At 45.4% G+C, this 20,173-nt stretch overlaps 1 protein-coding gene across 6 annotated transcripts in view; it reads right to left on the bottom strand.

The window, feature by feature from the left end:
• The window catches only part of TNIK (TRAF2 and NCK interacting kinase), a 160,292-nt gene that overhangs the window by 103,412 nt on the left and 36,707 nt on the right, over positions 1-20,173 (bottom strand). The window lies entirely within an intron of this gene.

Raw genomic sequence — 20,173 nt, 5'->3', positions numbered from 1 at the left:
TATTACGTGCTCATCCTCTCCTCCGCTCTCCCTGAGGGGCCACAGCAAGGCTGAGTAATGTGGTCTCTAACAGAGTATTACATACTGTAAATTAGTGCAACATCAGAATCCAGATGAAGGTGTTTTATCACAGAGACCTAGCCTTTCCTTTACAGGATGGATCACAGAAGAGCATAAGGCTGCTCCTGTAACCAAGTGTATTCCCGAACAACAAAAATGTCCATGCTTCCCAAACTTTAAAACCCGCTCACATGGTGGGCACATACCATAAATTCACGGGAACAAGAGCAGTCTCTGTTCCCTTTCAGGAACAAGTACACTCACTCATTAGACGCGACTTGTCTGCCTCCATAGGCAAAAATGGGTCGATCACAGAATGGTCGGGGTTGGAAAGGACCTCTGCAGATCATTTTGTCCCACCCCCATGTTAAAGCAGGGTTGTCTGGAACAGTTCTCCACGGGAGATGTGATCTTCCCCAAGTGCTACTGAAATGCAGAGCCGGAGGCAGCACTCAGAGCAGCCAACAGCCCTGTGAAAGCTGTGGAGCTCCTTCTCAGCTGCAGGCACATTGCTCTGCACGGATGCACATCTCAGGGACCAATACCTGTGGGGACCGATGCCCACGGAGCCCTCCTGCAGCCGAGCGCCCAGGTTCCCCCACGACCCCTTTCTTAACCAGACGCTATGTACAACACCAAGGACCCACCCAGAGCTCCACGAGGCCAGCAACTCTCTCAGGAGACAGAAGGGCAGACTAGAAACTGCAGTTTTGGCATCAATTACCCAAGAAATGTAATAAAATGAGCAATGTCCCCGTTGAGCTGACAGTACCGATGATCCAAAGGAGGCATAGAAAGGTCAACAGCCCATACCACACCAAAGCCACGTGATACCACAGAAACATTCAGCTCTTCAATCTTAGTACCATGCTTTAACCACATACATCTGCCCCCTTTCAAGCTGTAGCCCACTGGGCATTAACTGACTAATCCTGCAGCAAGGAAAACCTAAAAGGTCCCTTTTCCATGAAGAAGTTCAATGCAAAAAAGTCATGAGGAGTGACTATTGAAAGCCCTCTCAGAAGGATGTCCAGTTAATTACCAAACCACCACAGAGCCCAAAGTCATCCCACATGCATCAACAGGGCAAGAGACGAGTCATCCCAGGAAATGCCAAGAGCTCCTCTGTCACCAGCCACAAAGGCAAGGCCAGTTTTTGCTCCAGACAGGAAGAAAAACACAGGATAATACAAAATGCACCACATTGGTCACTGGACACGAGGCAGCAGAACATTAAGCTGGCCTGCAAAATTTATTTGTATCACTGAAAAAGTGAAGATGCTTTTCAACATGCTGCTGTGTAGGAGAAGCATCCTACTTCCTTCCTCACCGTCACTTCAGAGAGCACACAAGGAATGCTTCTCTATGAGTAAATTATTTAGGCAATCATCTAGCAAGTTATTTCCACTCATTTCCAAGGAACAACATGGCTCAACCTGGGATTTAAACCAGCAGCAGTGAAATGGTGTCCAGTTAACTCCACCTCCAGAAAAGAAGCAGACAATGAACACAGCCCACGAAATCACCGTGAATACCGGAGGACACAGCATACACTTGGCATGGCTTAAACACAGGCATAAAAGTAGAGGAGCTCAACTCTTCAGCAAACCGTGCTCCATCTTCATATATTGTGCAGCTTTCCTCCTAGAAGACAGCTGGGTTTTCTACTTTCAAGTGAATTACTCTAATCTTGTTGTGACAGTCTAGAGCAACCAGAGAATGCTGCAAGTGAAATGTCATCACTCGTCTGCAAGTTTTAAGAGGGAATAGGGCTGTGAAATCAGACCACTGCAAAGCTAGAATCTGACAGCCGTAACTAGGGCAATGTCAGATAGGGAAAGAGAAAAATAAATAAATAAATAGAAGGGGAAAAAAATGAGAAACTATACATTGCAAAAGGAAAGGGAAGCAAGAAATGCAGCTACTAGTTTAAAGGTTGCTATTTGCCTCTTTGGATGCTCTCCTCAAATCAATGTTGTACTCTTCACGTGCGCACAGCACAGTTATTTATAAGCACTGTGGAAGAGAGGCAACAGAAGAGAGAAAATCCCAGGGTCAAAGCACAGCATCTGCTTGCCTGACTGCGCTCTGTTTAGAAGTTACAGAGCCACAATAAGACTTGGCCAAAGCCCCCAGCAGCACTGATGGAGGTGCACACATCTCCAATTGTGCATCAAGATGGTTTCAAGACTCAAGCATGTGAACCTTGCATGGAAGAAGTCTGTGCTGTGTCATGACAGCCAAAGTAGGCAACAACCCAATACCCTGAGACTCTGATTCGCTCTGTATTCTAGGTGATTCAAAGAGGCTCTGTAATCAATGAGACTACAAGAAAATCAGATCTTTCTCAGCCTTCTCCAAAACAGAGGCCAAGCCTCTCTGCTGCCACTGAACTCCCAAGGGATTATAAAATGCTAACCCAAGGGAAAAAGAAAGAAAAAAATTCAGAATTGTCAGTGAATTCAGACCTGCAGCCATCTAAATAAGGCTGCAATCTTTTTCAAGAACTATTTTCTCAAGGACCAGACTAAGACTTAAAAATAAATGGAGAATTCATCTAGCTCCATGTCTTTATACTTTTATCTTTCCCAGCATTAAACCCAGAGTCCAAGCTCTTCCCAAGACAGTATGTGAGTGATGATATCATCTATAAATCCTTTCCAGTTTTATGTTTGTTTCAAAGGCACGTACATTCAGGGGTTAAAGATTAGAAGCATTATGAGTCCAGTCCACAGCGAGACAGTCCTACTGGGATGATACCCTGGCACTTGGTGGCTTCCAGGTACACTCAGTTGTCCTGCTAGGTCCATGATGTCTAGAGTCAAGATCCAACAACCAAATAGATGCGGCAGAGCCGTCATCACCAGGAATGGCTTGGGCAGCAGAGTTAAAGCCTCCAGTTGTAGGTCCTGTGCCAGAAACTTCACATTTGCCTTCCAGCAATGTCCACTTTGGCCCTAATGAAGACGTATACTGAAGATGATTCCTTTATGATGTTCTCATCTGCTACACGTACCAATCCCTGTTGCAGGACAGCCGGTGCCCATCAGGGTTGAAAGGCAATGGCAGTCAAACATAACCTCGAGCTGGCTCCGGGCGCTGGAGCTGAACCCACAGGCAGGCTCCGTGTAGCAGGCAGCAGCACAGCGTCCCAGCTGCCTGCCCACGCTTCCCCGTGACCCAGTTCCACGCTGCAAAACTGGATTACAGCTCCCATTGATCCACTTGGTTTTCTGCTTCGATTTTGCTGGCGAAGCAATGAAAGAGGTCATCCCTGTCTGCTGCAAGTGCTGAGGCAGCTTCCTACCTACCAAAGAATGGAGCTTATCTCCATGGAGCTCCTCGCTAGTAACCAAGAGCCAGGCAGCAAAAATATCTTGGGAATGCTAAGAAAAGAAAGTGTGAGAAACAAGATACATTCCTGGATACACAGAGCACCGTCCCAATCTGTACTCGCTAGGTTTAAAAAAAAAACAAGGGGGCTGCCAGTATGTACTACAGACAGTATTTTATATTATCTCTACAACGTTGTCCACACCAGCATCCATCACCAAGATACTGACGATGTGCTGAAGGACAGACATTTATTGTCAGCAGGAGATAACCATCACAGCTGAAGATTCTGTAATTATTGTTTCTTACAGAAATTGAAAGATTTATTATTCACACAATAGTCAATGAAGGTCTTTTCAGAAGTAGAATAGTGTTTACTTACAGGCCTTCCTCTGTACATCACATTGTATTATCACCATTAAATAGTTTAATTTTTACAAGCTGTGATTTTAGGTAATGTGTGGATTCTCTACCAGTAACTAAAAGGACAGAGGCTACTTGTACCTCTTCTGTGCCCTCCTTGGACAGCCTGGTACAGGCGTACCAGCGGGAACTCCCTCCTCCTACTCAAGACAGTTTCTTGCTTTATTTCTTTAAGCTATGAAACACACAGGTAGAGAAGATTTATATTCTGTCGTTGTATAAAGGTCTTCAGCTGAGATCAAAGCAGATAGCTACAATTGCAGAGAAGGTTTAAAAACAAATCCTAATTTATCAGTAGAGATTTTTCACCCCCTTAAAGTATGCACCATCTACAGCAGGCAGAAGAGATAGGAAGGCAGGCAAAAAAAAAAATCATTAATTACTAGAGAAGCTGCGCTCATTCAGTTTTGCCATTAGCTATGACAGAAATCCTAAACACAAGATAAAATCTCATTGCTGTGTGTTACTACGCGTCTCCCTTAAAAAAAGGTCTCTTAAAGGAAGAATGCTGCCTGCACATGAGATCCCACCACCGCAACACTTCTGCCTTCTCCATGCTTTTCCTCCCAGCTTCTTCCTAAAGCCGAGACCAGATTGTTTAACTCCAGCAGAAACTTCAGGAGACACCAAAATACCAGACAGAGGCAGAACACGGCAAAGACCACAAGGTCCAGTGATTACAAACTGAAGATGGACAAAGTCTAAAGGGAAATAAAGCACATAATTTTTAAATGAGAGTAGTTAATCACCAGCAGAGATTAATGGAGGAACAGTGGAACTGCCAATGCTTGAAGGCTTTACACCAAAATTAAAAGTTCGATCTGAATAAGGTGCTCAACTTGCTGTTGTGCCCATGTGGCAGAAATTAATGGGTGGAATCCATCACCTGCCAGATGATGAGGTTGGTGTGACCACCCTAAAATACAGGGGTTTACACCAGAAGACTATTTCACAGGGAGGCAGCCCCACCAGGGGGGAGGCTGGGAGCAGAGGACCATCTCCTCTCCGTGCTAACCCACAAGACACTGTCCTGCTGCCCAGCCCAGGGGGAACAAGTGTGTAGGTGAGCTCTCACACCTTCACGTTTTGAGCAGTGAGCTCCCCAGCCACAGGATGGCATACAGGCGTTACCCAGCAACACCACCCCTGCTTATGACAGGTGAACATCTGGCCTATGGTTCCCTTTTATTTGTCTCCCACCACAAAAATATCCTCCCTGCACGCAGTAAGTACTGTCCAAAGAAGCTGCTGCAAGCTGTAACCCAACACTCAAATAAATTTATGGAGCTACACCCTCTTGTTTACATGCCTGAATCCCAATAAAATCATTAATTCTCAGTTAAAAAGCCCAGGAGGCACCCTGCCACCACACTAACACTGGAGGCTGAGCCCTACCTCACCTCATCTCCACTGCAGTACCTCAGGGCTACAACATCCACCTTGTCATTAAAGCACTCTTGTCACCATCCTTAAAATATGGAAATTAATTCCAGCCTTCTAAAAAAGTGATAGAAATGATTGGTATAACCAACCTCAAGCCCTGCCAGCAACAGGTATCGAGGCAGAGCTGTTGTCCTTGCTGCCCCTCATTTAGCACCAGCCTTTGCTGTTCACATCCCTCATGTTCTCCAAGACATATCGTATGTAATCTCAAATGCCTGAGAAGTCTCGAAGAATTACTTACTATGCTGTCATTTTCCCTCCCTCAGTGCACCCCAAAGACACTCCAATTTAAGTACCTTCCAGTGAAGAGTCTCATCAGACCTCCTGCCTTGGTCCATGAGTGTTCCCACCCAATCACATGTGAGGAGCAAGAGCGCCAGAACACTAAGGGCAGGGACTGGACCAGCTGGGCTGTTTGAGGTGGAATCTGACCAGTTCATTTCAAGTACAAGTACCTGACCTGCCGTTTGCTAACAAAGCTCAATAGTCATGGCTTTGATGCTCGGATGCTGGAAATTCTCTCTACAGCATCCCCTCCTTACTAGCCTGATTCCCATCCCGCTCTTCTTCCACGCAATGCTGTGGGAACATGGTTCAAACTCTCCAGATTTAGAAATACAGGAGTTAGTGCTGGATCATTTAGAAACACCAGATGTGTTAGAAACACCAAATTCTATGATTTATTTGCCATTTTATTTGCTATTTTATGTAAGTATCCTGCCAGCTAGCCTTATAGAAAGTCCCTCTGAATTCTTCTAAAAGGGGTCTGAACTATTGTGACTCACTTGTGGGTCCCACAGTCACACTTGTACGTGGTTATTCCACCCACACTACCCACTGGCCTGGCTCTGGAAGCCAACCACACTGACTTACATTTAATATTACAAATAAAAGGTAATTCATCTGATCACATGACTACGAAACAGAGGGCACGGAGGTTATCTGAAACCCCAGCAGGCATACACCTCCCACACAGCCTGCACCAACTAGGTTTGTCCTGTCAGCAGGATGGGGACACTGACAGCATTCATTCAATCCAAAACTCAGCCAGATCGGTCTTAAAAGTCCCACGTTTTAGCAAAATCAATACTGTGTTGCTCCAGACATTCCCAAATACTCCGCTGTTCAGTGCCTGAAACCACTAACCCTCCCTCCATCCCATCCACTGAGGTATCTGGAAAGTGGAACGTTGCTGGTCTAGTCCCACACTGCCAAAACAAACAAACAGCGATAGTATAGTAAATTCAACCCTAATATGAATTAAAAACTCCAGGTTAAGACCAAGGATTGTAACAGGCTGCTGTGTTGGTGATAAAACCTTCACAAATGTAGCTGTGCAGCTGAGTCCCTCCTCCTCCTTTGCACGCAGAGTACAACCTCTATAGAACAAGCATCTATGACGATTTTCGTTTCTTCCCTGATGACTACAGTAAATCATATAAATGAGGGGCAAGAAGACAATATTCCTTTTGAAAATCTCGACACCCTCTAGACCTGTAAAAATCCCCCACAGCCCACCTTGGTGCAGCCACCCACGATCTTCTCAATTTTACAAGAAGATAAATAGGGCTGGAGACCTCAAACATCCTTGGTCTAAGTTCCTTCATTCAGAGCACTAAGGAGGAGATGCAATATAAACCATCTGCCTGCAGGCAGGCACCACACCACCACTTCAACTCTTCACAGAAGTCTGAAGACTAATTTGGGTGTTGCACAAACTTTTGGGACCAGGTGGAATTCCCACTTGTGAATGTACCATAGGAACTTCATCATCATTTAAGCAGTTCTTCAGTGCAGGAGAACACAAAAATAAACAGCAGAACAGACAAATTCCATCCACCATATACCTGACTACCTCAGACACTCAAGCTAAAGGGGGAGGAATAAAGAACAGGATTTTCCCCTTTCACCTCAGCCTAGCATTAAAAAGACATGATACATTCTTAACTATAAGCTTCTATGAATGAAAAGCCGGCAGAGTCAATAAAACGTGAAGTAAACCTAATTCATTTTTACTATATGACCTACTTTCGGCAGGTTTTGATTCACATGAGCAGCTAGAGCTTCAAGGTGGTGATTCGGCAAGGTCTGCTCATTAAAGTCATTCTTTTCTTTATGGCTTTCAGCTTCAAGGGATAAGAAAACAGATTTCTGTCAGAGGCGTACTCAAAAAAAAGTCTCCTCACAAATCTCACAGCAGCCGGGGAAAAAATTGGTAAGAATGTAAATGCTGCCTCAGAACCAAAAGAAGATGGCAATGAAGAAAGTCTTAATTGCTAGAGATAATGCCCTCTCTGCCACCCTCAAACACCCGCTGGGTCCCGCCTGAATCCCTGTGGGGCAGGCAGAGATGCTCCGGCAGGAATGAAGGTGATGGTTCCCACTCCCCACACATCCCCTCGCTGTGGCCACGACTCAGCTGCCTGCCTGGCAGGTGCCCCGCTGCCACAGACCCCAGCCTGCCCTACGAAGGAAAAACAACATCAGTGCCCATTTCCTCTAACAAGCCAGGATGAGTGCCCAGGGCATGGAGCTGGGACCCCTGTAACACCACCCTGGCAGCAGCAAAGCCCTCAGGCTTTCCACACAGTGCTGCCTCTCATCATCTCACTCTTTGATAATTGATACAGCCCTGACAGCTCAAAAATTACTTTTTTTTTTTTTTCCTTCTGTCTCTGGAGAAAAAAAAGGAATTTGAAATAATCTGCTGGCTCTTAGTTCTTCATCATACTCAACTAGCCCTGGAACAGTAACTGGATCTTAGATAAAAACCCCGTGGAAAGTAATTTCCCATTTTGACTTGAGCATCCTCTCTCTGCTGCACTGCAGCAGGGGCTTTTCTGGAGTCTCCTCAGCCACTGCCTTTACCGAAGGAGAAGGATTTCTTCTTTGTGCTTCATCTATACCTGTCTGACCCTGGCTTTTATACCCATGCAGTCATGGGAGAAATACATAACATAATTTTATCTCCTGACCACGAGGGACAGCAAAATAAAGGGGAGCATGGTTAACTTGGATGAGGCTTGTAGGCACAAAATACTTCAACAATGCCTTACAACACCCAAGCAGCCCCATTTTATTTCAAAAGGACTCTTCGTACACTTGGGCTGAGCGTGTAAATAACTGTATCAGGAACTAACATCGACGAGATTGAGCCAGTCATCATTAACAACAACAGAAGTGATCTCTCCTTACTGATGCTACACCAAGCAAGCTGGGTGTCTTGCCTCTACAGAGCCTAAAATTTGTGAACCTGTGGGGAGCTCAAGTTAACAAACAAAAGTCCTGTGCTTTGCAAGCAGAAACATCATTCTGTTCAAAATACTGTGGTTTGGCATTTTTCACAAGCCAATCCACATATCAGGGCAGCTATTCCAGAGCTGCATCTCTATTCCCTGCACTGCCCAGGATAGCTGGGGATCTTGTGGGGCAAGAAAAGATGGATGAACATACGGATCCCTCCACTGCAGTTTTCACTGGCTACTCAGTCCCTGCTTCACGTACCTGACAGCGTTACACAAAATTAGTAAGAAACAGTATTTTGACAAAGGCTGCGAACGGCGTACCAAGACAACTCGGCTCTGCAGACAAGGCTGGAGAGAGCCACCACCCACCAAAGTCACCGCAGCAGAGATCAGTTTACAGACCCTTCAGAAGCATGTACCAAAATAACAGTAATTGGGAAATAAATGGTTCATGTCTGTGCTCTCACGCCGCTGGCTAACAGCTTCGCTCCGGCTGGCAGACAAAGGGCACTGTCACCTCAGCAGCCACTGCCAATTAGTTGCTCCCGCAAAGGGCGCTCCCGCGTTCCTTGCGGAGCAGAGAGGCTTAACCTTGGGCCAGGGCGCTCAGGCAGGAAAAGGCATTTGGTTGAGACAGGGGAGCCTTAGAAGACCTCTCATTAACTGTCCTCATGTCGAGTGAGGAGAGCTAACTGAAAAAGCAGCAGCTCCCGCTGCAGAGACACACTAAAAACAAAGTAAAACCCCAGAACGGGAACCAAAGCTCAAAAATAATGCACATTTCCCTTACAGGTATTGGATAATATACACATTTTGAGGACAAAAAAAAAAAGAAAAAAGGAAATTAAGTTTGTCTACCACGAAACCATCATTTGAATATTTTGGGTGAGCAGAGCTTCCTTTCCCCATCACCAAAGCAAAATATGTGGGAGAAAATGTGCTTCCTGCAAAAACGGGGAAAATAATTTCTGATTGAGACTAGAGAATGAAGCAATAAACCCTCTAAAGCTCAGCTGAACAAAATGCCATGCGAGCTTTTAGGCGGAGCTGAGACTGACCTTCAAGGCTGGCCTGGCTAACTCGAGCCTTCTCGTAAGGCAGATTAAATACAAACAACAAATCATGCCCCGTGCCTTGGTGTTCTGATGGACACACACCCTCTTGGCAACAGCCCTGGCTTGCCAACAGTCAGGACATTTAAGATCTAACTTGCTTCTGTCACCTTGAAGCAAAATACACAGCTATACAAATGAGTAATTTTTTAATTTTGAATGCAAGTGGAGGATTATTCAAAAATAAGTTGATGTTGGCCACCTAGGAGACATGAAAAGGTCATGGAGTCAGCTGCAGAGTATTTTCCCAGCCTCCCTCAAAAACATTTAAATCTACATGATTTCTCTATTTAAAGGCCTTCTTTGGGACTTTTTCCAAAATTTCTAAAAAATAACCAAAAAGGGGGACGCATAAGGACAGCAACTGTCAGCACGAACATCGATTTCGGTACTTCTATGAACTCTGGCAGCAAAGACATGGGCAGATGGAAGAAGCAGCAAGGGATCTCAGCCCAGCTTATCATGTGCATGGACCCAGCAGGAAGGTATCCGTGCCACTCAGCATTGGGCATCTCACTTCAGCGCCACAATTCCTGTTCCTAGATCTCACTGCTCTCCACGGCCAGAGCAAAGAGCAACCTCTGTCCAGAGGCAAGGGTTGATCCAGGCATCGCCCACTGGCAGACCCACGCTGTAGGCACGAGACTCCAAGCTGGAAAGAAGAGTGAAGAGGGGATGAAGGGGATGGGGAAAGCAATACAGCCTGCCGGACTCACTGCCTCCCTGGCTGCCGGGAAGCTGCCAAGCCCGTCAGCAGAGATGCTGCAGCATTGCGTTCACTTGGCTCTGCATGCGCCGGGAGCGGAGCTGCTTGTGAGTCACAGCTCTGCACCACGCGCTGCCTGCTTCCCTCCCCTTCTAACAGGCTTTAGCATTATTTTTATTATTACTCCTCTTTCCCTTCTTTGTTTTTTTTTTCCCACCTCCTTTTTTGACTCACTGGCTGTTTCACTGCTAGCCAAAATATCTCCTGCTCAAGGGGGGAAGCTGCCGAGAGCCAGAGCTGACGGGGGAGTCTGCCAGACTTCCACTTGGGCTGTGGCCCCAACAAGCTCCCCACGGCCACAGTGGAGAAGCAGGTGAGACGTGGAATCTTATATTTCACTCATTCCATCACAGAAACCCCTTGAAGATTTGCTAGTTCTCTTAAAGCTGCAATAACGAAGCAGGTTTTCAGCAGTTGATTCACAACACTGACTCAGGCTCTAGAAGCCTCCAATTTTTCCATTAGCTCCCAAGTAACAGGATGTCTCCAATCTTGCCAGTCAGTTCCTTTGTGCAGAGACTCAGATAACCTCTGGCATAGGCTGAAGACATTGCTTTTCTTCTCCTTTCACCTTAATTATCATAGATTTTTTTTTATATTAAAGCAACTTCACAGAGCCAGGAAGACCAGGCATCCCTACTGTGGCACTCCTGCCGATAACTATGGAAATGTGCCTACCCAGAAACTGATGGAAACACTTATCAGCATTGTTCTTCAGATAACATAGCTCACTGCAAATCTTTGTGCTATGAGACTATTTCTCAGGATGACATTTGATGAAGATGCAGCCTAGGAATGTGCTCCACCTGGAACACGGTAGACCAAGTGAGAGCTAACAGGACCCCTGATGGTGCAGTTAGATGCACAAAAGTGCCAGGGTTTGAAAGGGCAAAGGTATCTACAGTCAGTCTTTGCATAGGACTCACCATGTCCCAGCTTATGGAAAGAGCTCATGGGTGGTACCAAAGGTAAGAGTTCATTGTGAACACACCATAAGAAGAGGTGTTTGAAGCTATCTGAAAAAAGCAGATACCATCTGTCTTGGAACATCTGATGGACACAGCCTAGGTAGATGCACACAAATGCTTTAGTTCTCATCACCAACTGACAGGCATCATCTAAAGTCAACGGGGTAATTGAGTCTTGTCTCCCAATCTTGGCTGTTAGCAAAGCGGTTGATGAGTTACGTTCACAAAAAGAGCTTTGTCCCATTCCAACAGCAACACAGATCACAGAGACACAGACCAGCAGAGTAGAGTCAGGCCAGGCTTTGCAGAAAGACATTTGCTGCTCTGACTGGTAGCTATGTTTCCCATAATTAAGTTTTCATCCAGAAGTCAAAGCTACCCATATATAAAGTGGAAAAAAAATATTTTAAACAGCAAGCCCCACAGTACTATATGGTCACCCCCCTCATGAGAAAACTGCTGCTCTTCACCCATACCTTCTGCCTGTTGAGGTCTGTAACACATTTGCATCCTCCATAAGAACCCACAGCCAGCGCCAGACCACGTGAATGCACAGGGTCATGTGTGACACCACCAGAAACCATCCTGGGCCAAGGTAACCCATGTCCACAGCTGCCCGCTAACTCAGCTCCCTTTTACCAGTTCTTTAAAGTGTCCTTCAATTCTGTTAAATGTGATCTCATTCCTATTCTGAGCATTTTCCAGTCAAAATATAATATCCTTTGTTAGCATCAATTCTGTGCTCAAGTAGGCTTTCTTCTCCACTGCTAAAGACGGACCACTGTCTCTTCAGGATCTCAAGTCTTGTGGGGAACCACAGCCAAATCTCCAGCTACCAAAAGGGCCTCCTTCCTTTGTCCTACACTGTATCTCTCTCGAGAATGGAGCAACTGGAAGGCTCATTCCCTCCAGCTAACAGCCTACTCTCTATATTGAATACTGAACCAAAGATGTGCTGAGACTCATTTTTTTTTCAGCAGCATTCTCCTCTCAATGCTGACCCCAAGCCAGTTTCTCCTTCCTTGAGGAATCAGGGTCAGTTGGACCTTGGGAGAGGTGGCAGGTATCTGCTATAGGAGGATTTGTGCACATATGGAGCACATATCTCGGGAGTAAGCTGGATAGCTTAGTATATGAGTTTGTTGGTGCTTACCCAAACATATCTTGCAATCCCGATGCCTCTTAACCTATTTGTTAAATACAGTGGTTTCTGCTTCAGTTGCATCTCCGCTTTTTCCTCCAGGTTCATCTCTCTTCTTCCACAGTATTTTCCACACTTCCATTCCTTCTGCTAAAATCATCAGTATATCTTGTGGTAGCCCCTAATGGTAGGCATCAATAAAACACGACCGGCCTTCCAAGTCTTTTGTTTTCCAGTCAAACACCTATTTGCTTTCTCCCCTTCAGTACTGTTTTTCTCCAAGCGCTGGCTCAGCTGGAGGACTTCATCACTGCTGCTGGGCTGACATCATTTAGATGGATGTCGTGGGACCAGTCAGCCCCAAGAGCTGCCTTACTCCTCCATCATTTGGAGGTGCTCATCTATCACAAACATTTCCCTTCACTGCTCTAACAAAATATTAACAAGCCTATCAGATGCATTATATTTGCCACATATTTTTAGGTACCTCTGCTCCACACTGTTTTATTAGAAGCCCTTGTACCCATTAAAGCCGGGAAGAATGAGTGTCAATGGCCTTTTGTAGGTTAATCCACAAGAGATCAAGAGAGTGCAAGACATTCTGTCTATTCAAATTACTCATTTTACAGTATAACAGTATGAATATTAATACTGTCCATTGAAAAAGCATGTTAATTAGGATGCTGGCAGTTTTCTGGACCACTGCCACCCAAAGTAAGCACTCAGGGGTATGTGACTATTCAAGCTGATGTCCCAAAACACTGTTAACGACAGTGGCATGCTTAGTTCCACCACAAATGCCAAATAATTAATGAGGGGACAGCCTACAGAGGGTTAATGTTATCTATTTTTCCTCTACTGATTTCAGTTATTCCCCTTCCTAAAAAACAGTATTTAACCAGACCACAAATAATTTGCGTAGTGCGTATGTGCTAGCTGCTGGGAGGCTTTTAAGTAAACTGAACAAACACCTTATTAATAACTAAATGCCAAGAAATGCAGAAAGAATTTTGTACCAGACTACCAAAAACCATAGTAGCTTATTCTCCTGATGGTTGCTTCAGATTAAACACTATGCTCATTTGATAACGCTAGTTTGGGCAGATGAGAAAACAGAGAAGGCAACGTTCACTTATGTACAAGAAGGACATTTACTTGGGAGGTTGTTATATTTCATACACAATTTTCTCATGCAGGTAAAGCTTTCACAAAGCTCAGGATCAGGCCTGGTCACCAGTACCTTACTAGTACACAGGTGATCTTCAAGATATTACATTCCCTCTTTCCAGTTTCTGCGTCTATTTTTATCTTACAGCATAGGTATGCAATCTTCACTATTATCTGCTGATCTCAAGGTTAATCTTCATTTTCTACTAGCAAAATGAAAGGTCAGCCAGGCACCAGACACCAGTAAGGTCTCCCAGACACCCAGGTATTGATGGACCTGATAAACTTGATGTCAGCAAGCGCCTTGCCACAGAGGAAGCAAACAGATGTGCAGTCTCAGGTACTGCTGACCCTAGGACACTACCATCAGTTCCCCAAAATGCTTGAGATTTGCAAACACATTTTTGTCCCACTATGGAATAAACCCCAAACCTTCTGCAAGTTTTTGCAAGAATAATATTTGCATCAAAGGGCCTGATTTGAATGGAAAATCCATAGGTTTTGTTTGGCTGTGGTGTTTTCTCAAGGTGGGGAAAAAGCACAATAGACCCCCTGAACCTTGCTTGTTCAGCTTCCAGAGAGGCATTTTCCTTTGAGGTCACCCTAAGCTGGGAACACAAACCCATCTCTCCCACCTGTGAAGTCACTGCCATGCTTATAAAGGGTTGAGTCATCCTGCTCAGAGCGATTGTAGCCAAAATGTATTTTCACAAACTGGCGTTTCTCAGCAAGGTGGGACTGACAGAACGCACAGGATCATCCTCTTCAACGTATTAAAAAAAAAAAAAAAGCTAATTTCATCTCTACATCCATCAGTCAAGAGACCTAGTTTCTCTTGCAGGACTTTCAGCAAAGCTTCCTGGCCCCATTTACCAAAGCCGATACTTGAAAATATCTGCCAAGACACAAGGACTTCATTTTCAGAAGCTCTCAGCACCCTGACCCGCAACGTATATCAGCAAAAGAAAGAGGTCTACCAGCACAGCTGAAGGTCAGGTCCCTTTTTGTCTCAATGTAAACTAAGGCATCTAGAATTAAAGCAGACTTCTGCAAGCATGGATGACCTGAAGTCTCTGGTTTTCAGATCCCCAGCCTGACATACAAGGGCTGCAGATGAGATTTTGCACGTGCCTGTACACACACAGGCATGGGGTGAAAGAGAGGTTCAAACACAAAGAATTTTGGGCTGTTGAATACCATCAGTTGGAAGCAGCTGCAGAAGCCTCTGATAATTCCCCAGGTTGCTGAGCACTTTGCTGCTTAAATCTCTCCCTGGCCAGAGCTATCGCTTGTCACCCACCAAAACCTAATCCTCTTTTTTTCTGATTTTGCCTCTATCTCCTCTTTACCACCCCCACCTCCATCTGAGCGCAAAGCACCTTTAATCTTAATTTCAGATGTACTTTTCATGATGTTGCAGTTGTGTTATCTGCAGCTGACAGTATCTGCCACCTATTTCTCCTTAAAGGACACTGCTTGACCTTGTAACAGCTTCCATGCCTCCAGCGTTAGAGGCTGAGCCTTTCTATTTGAATGGATCACAAGTAATCACTTCTCTGTATCCATTATTAGCAGTGAACCAGCTACCCAGAGAGCTCCTGCCCTGGGTTTTTTTTTTTTTCCTCCAAATGCAGCCTTTTTCCCAGGCAGAGACATATTACGGCAATTCAGATACTGACAACTGTGTAAATCACACCCAGGCAGAAGTTATCGATGACCTCATTCCAGTAAAGTATGAGATGATCAGGCTGCCCCATGGTATTTCGATCATATGAGAATGCTGAAATTGAAAGTTGCAGGCACCATTTTGCTTGGAAATTCTAACAAAAGGCATTAACTGTGACAAAAGGCACTTAGAGCATTTCCTCTTAAATTATCTCATTTCACACCAGCAGTAACAAATACTCATTTTCCTTTATTAATACACTCTCCTTGCCTATAACTGTTCTCATTTTTCTAATTTTGAATTAAAATGCTTTCAAGTTATTGATCCCTTCTGCTAGAAATCTTTTCTTCTGCTTTTATTAGTTCTTGTACACCACCTAATTTTAACAGTATGAAGAGTGCATCCAACACAACCACCTTTCTGGCAGACCTGTCTCCCGGGAGCCGACGTAATTAATCTCCCTCGTGCAACACCAGTTACATTCTGCAGCTCCAGCTCCTGCAACACTGCCCACATTTAGATCGCTATTCTCATATCTTTTATTTAACTATGTAATTAGCTTATTTTTTCTTAATTGCCTTCCTGAATAGGTTGTGAATGGTCACCAATAACAGAACAAAAAAGTCTAATGCTCGGAGTGTGTGCTGGAGCTTTGCAGAGCACTTGCTCTTCCCCATCACCGAACCTCTCCCAGCACCATCTCATCCCCAGGCACACAGAACGCAAGTGATATTCCCCAGTACCAGAACAGAGCTGAAGGTAGTGATTGACAGAGGCCAAGGCACACACTGACATAGATACCAGGAGTCAGATCTCCTTCCCAGGGATGCAGGCTGCCCTCAAATCCCAACTGAGGCTTCTCAGACCCTCACCAGTAGGCACATCTTGCTGCTGGGGCTTCAGCCCACTCGAGCCTCTTTCCCTGCTGTATTTGAATCCAACCAATGACATGTCGAGTTCTCACTAAATACAATCCCAGGCACCGCAGCACACGTTTAGGGCTACTTCTAGAAGAATGGTGACAGATTTGCAGGAAGGAGGCTTGCGTTCATCATGTGGGAGATAGCCTGAAATTGTGCGCTTGCCATCAGCCCTTCAGCTAATCCACATCCTCTGCTACCTGACCTCGCTGGCTGCTGGCATCACTCTGCATGCAAACCTGTATCTGCTGCAGAACAGCATGGGAAAGGCATCAACCTTCCTCGGCTGTGCCAAGTTTCACCTGAAACAGGCAGATGCAAAAAAAACCCTCAAATTGAAAGAAAAAAAAAAACAAAAAAACAAGAAAACCAAAAACCAAAACCCAAGTCTGCCACAAGGGAGAAAAAGGTTGCAAGAGAGTGGTGCAGACCTGGCGCAGAGCTGTACTGCTTAACCTGGGTGAACAAACATGCTGTATATGTTCTGCAGCAAAGCTACATGCAAATGACTCGGAGCTTATGTCAACCCAGGCCAAAGATGGAGAGCAAGCCTCTCCCTTGCTGCAGTGCCCTTCCCCAAGCAGAAAGCTGTCACCTGCATTTCCCAGGTCCTGCACAATCTGGCACATCAGCACAGCAACATGCATGCAAATCCATTACAGTCCAAGAAGTCACATGGCAGCTTGTGTGACAGAACAACCCACCCTGTCCATGCTGGCTTTGAAAGGTTAGACAGTGACAGACCTCAAGTCCACCCATTCCCATGGGGGTTAAATCCCACGGGCAGTGCTGGAGAGGCGATGCCCCAACACCACTGCCAGCCAAGCAGCTCCCCTGCAGTACCCGCCACCCTCCTAAACACCCCATTCTATGCAGATGCTGAAGGCAGAGTACCCCAAACCACACCAAAACTTCCATGACTCTTCTACCCCAACAAATGCTGTTCTTTATCAATCAAAAAAAAAGAAAAAAAGAACACTGGAGGAGCTCTTCTGGGAGATGTTCAAGGGACCAGCTCACTTCTTGGCTGCTACAGGATTTTAAGATGCTGAGCATTTTCTGTGTGACTGGGAGGATTCATCCACTGGATGCTTCCCTTCGGCACCAGAGATCAAGACTTTGGTTTTCTGTGTTTTGGGCAGTTTCATGACTACAGCAGACATTATTTTTGCGATGTCCAAAAGTGCAATTTTACACTGTGTTTCAGAAGCCTGCTCCTCTAACACAAGATTTCCATTTTCTTTTGTAAACTACCCCTCGTATTAGACCTGCTGGCACTCAGATACACAACTCACAATTCATCTGGAACAGGCTATTTACAGAAATTCTGCTGAATTGGCTGTCTTTCTATTAGTTATGAAGAGAAGAAAAGCTTTGGCTTCAATCCTGGACCTGCTGAATTAAAGTGTGAAAGAGAAAATCTCTGGAGCGCAGGAATGTGAAAGCATTTCCACTGTGTACCATCAGTACTGCCCACTTTGGTTATAGCTGTAATTGCTCTAACAAAACAAGACACTAATGGCAAGTACAGTGGTATTTGCAATTTTCCCTAACCCCGGATCACTGTTTACATGTGAATTTCTACTTCTGTAAAACATATTGTCCATAACAGCATAAACTGTTTTAATGTACCAGGAGGGGGGTGGGGGTGGTTGGTTGGAGACTTCTGAATGCTCACGTTAGATACTTAATGTAACAATCATATTCTCAACTAATGGTTTTGCTCAGGGATAAACTGCAACGTTGAAGACTTATCAACTGCAAGATGTGACAGAGCAGAAACATCTTTTCAAGAGGGGATGCAAAGCCAGAAAAAAGAATGAACCGGAAGGATTAAATTACTCCCTGTCTCCATCTCAGTGCTGCAAACAAGAGGCTGACCTCAGAGACCATGGCAGAAGAGATGATGGTGTCTCCCAGCACATCGACTTCGCTCACTGGACCTCAGCACCAGCAGCACGCCAGAGCCCAGAGATGGTGGTGCCAGAGCCCAGGGACAGCATGCTTGGATGTTGGCTCCCAGATGCCACCAGCTGCTCAGCACTTGGAAGACCATATCACAAATTGAAGGCTCAACTCCTCACTACACTTTGTAGGGATTTTTAATCTGTCATACAGAAGCAGTGAAACATTAGGATTAAATCTTAACAGATCTGAAATGTGGATATATAGGTGCTGGAAAATGCAGGCAGAGACCTCAGTCCTGGCAGTGGGGACAGATCTGTCACATGGACTTTAAACAAAAATAGTTTAAAAGAAAAATCTGCTTGAATTTGTTTTCTTTGTCACCGAGGTTAACATTTTCAACCCTTTCTCAGCAACTGCCACCTATGAGTTTGTTGGGTTTTTTTTAAATGCAAATCAGCATTACCACACAAGATGCTGACCCACCTGCAGGCACACAGCCCCACCAGCACAGGGACCTGGCTATTAAAGCCTCACTGGGAAAATCAAGGATAAATGGATAGGGAGAAGAAGAGGCCTTGGATCAAGCTCCAAGCTTTCCTTTCCAACCCTCTGTCCAGCATACCAACCACTACTTACCACTACCAACAGAGCTTCTGGAGGAGGAGCTTGGATGAGAACTCAGCAGCAGAGGCTCCCAAGCCATTCTATCCCATCATCTTGGGGCCTCCAGCAGAAATCCTTGCAGACAGCCCAAGGCTGCCTGCCCAGATGGAGGAAACACCCCGAAGTTCACATGCCAACAGTTATTTCAAGAAAAACACAATACAAAACTGTGAGGAACCGATCACACCTTTTAACTAATGAGAAGGCATCCACAAGCTAATTTTCTTTAACATAGCTGCTTTACAGTATAAACTTGATCTCATTCGATCTAGATACTATGCAGACAGACACAAAACACGTTTCTTCACACCGACCCTGTTAACAACTATTTCTTGAGGGAGTAGAACAGTCATGAGCTAACACTACCTGTTTATTTGGAACTCAATACTTACTGAAAAAATATCACCACCTAGCACTAGCTGGAAATAAAAAAAACCCAAAAAATTACATCAAGCTAAGGTAACATCCACTGAAATGCAATCAGATGGGAGCGTGGCGCATCGCCTGTTCCCTGCAGCTGAGGTGAAGCATCACCTCCAGCGCAAGAGCCATGTCACGCTAATGGGTCTTGCCTAGATAAGGTGCTTCTTCCTCTTGATCTTTAATGCCCGTGGAGAGCTAACAAAGGCAGCACAGCTAGCTTCCAGACCCGGCCTGTGGGCAGCTTTGTAAAATTACCTATGGACAGCTGAAATCCAATTCTGTCCTTTATGCAACTCCCTCCCCTTCAAAACTCTCTTCTTAAAACACACTGGGCCAGATAACCTCCTTGTCCCCCTCTGCCCGTGCACATCCAGGTCATTTCAATATTGTTTGCTGTCAAGTTCAGTTTTACAGTGGATTAAAAAATATTTATGACCTGCAGAAGGCTACTCGTTTTGGAAATTCACTGCCACAGGTTGCAAGCAGCCCTATGAAACAGTAGATACCAGAGCTCAGCCCAGCCCTGGGTAGATGACTGATAGCAGGGACTGGTGAGCCCCAGGATGTACAGAGGACGCAGACAGGGATGCTCCACATCCATGGGCAAACACTGTGCTCCATACACCCACCAGGACACACAGAGAGGGGTGGCTGTGGCACCTTGCCATGCCGTTGGTACCTCACAGGACTCCCTGGGCTGGATCACCACAGCTCACGCTAACGAAGGCTCAGGCTCCCTGCATCCCTGATTGCAGTGCTGTCTGAAGCCCTCGTTGACCTCCTTCTCAGCCATCCATGCAGGGAGATGGGGGCTGGGGGACAAGGGCAGTGTGATAGGGACATGGGGACAGAGTTGGGCTCCTAGCCACATGCTTCCACAAGCACATCCAAACACAAGAATTTAGAGATCAAAACACAAAAGAAAAAAAAAATTA

This window comes from Cuculus canorus, chromosome 9, assembly GCF_017976375.1.
Source record: "Cuculus canorus isolate bCucCan1 chromosome 9, bCucCan1.pri, whole genome shotgun sequence".
NCBI classification, from domain to species: Eukaryota; Metazoa; Chordata; class Aves; order Cuculiformes; family Cuculidae; genus Cuculus; species Cuculus canorus.
Note: the sequence above shows the minus strand (reverse complement) of the source record. Positions and strands in the feature narration are given on the sequence as shown.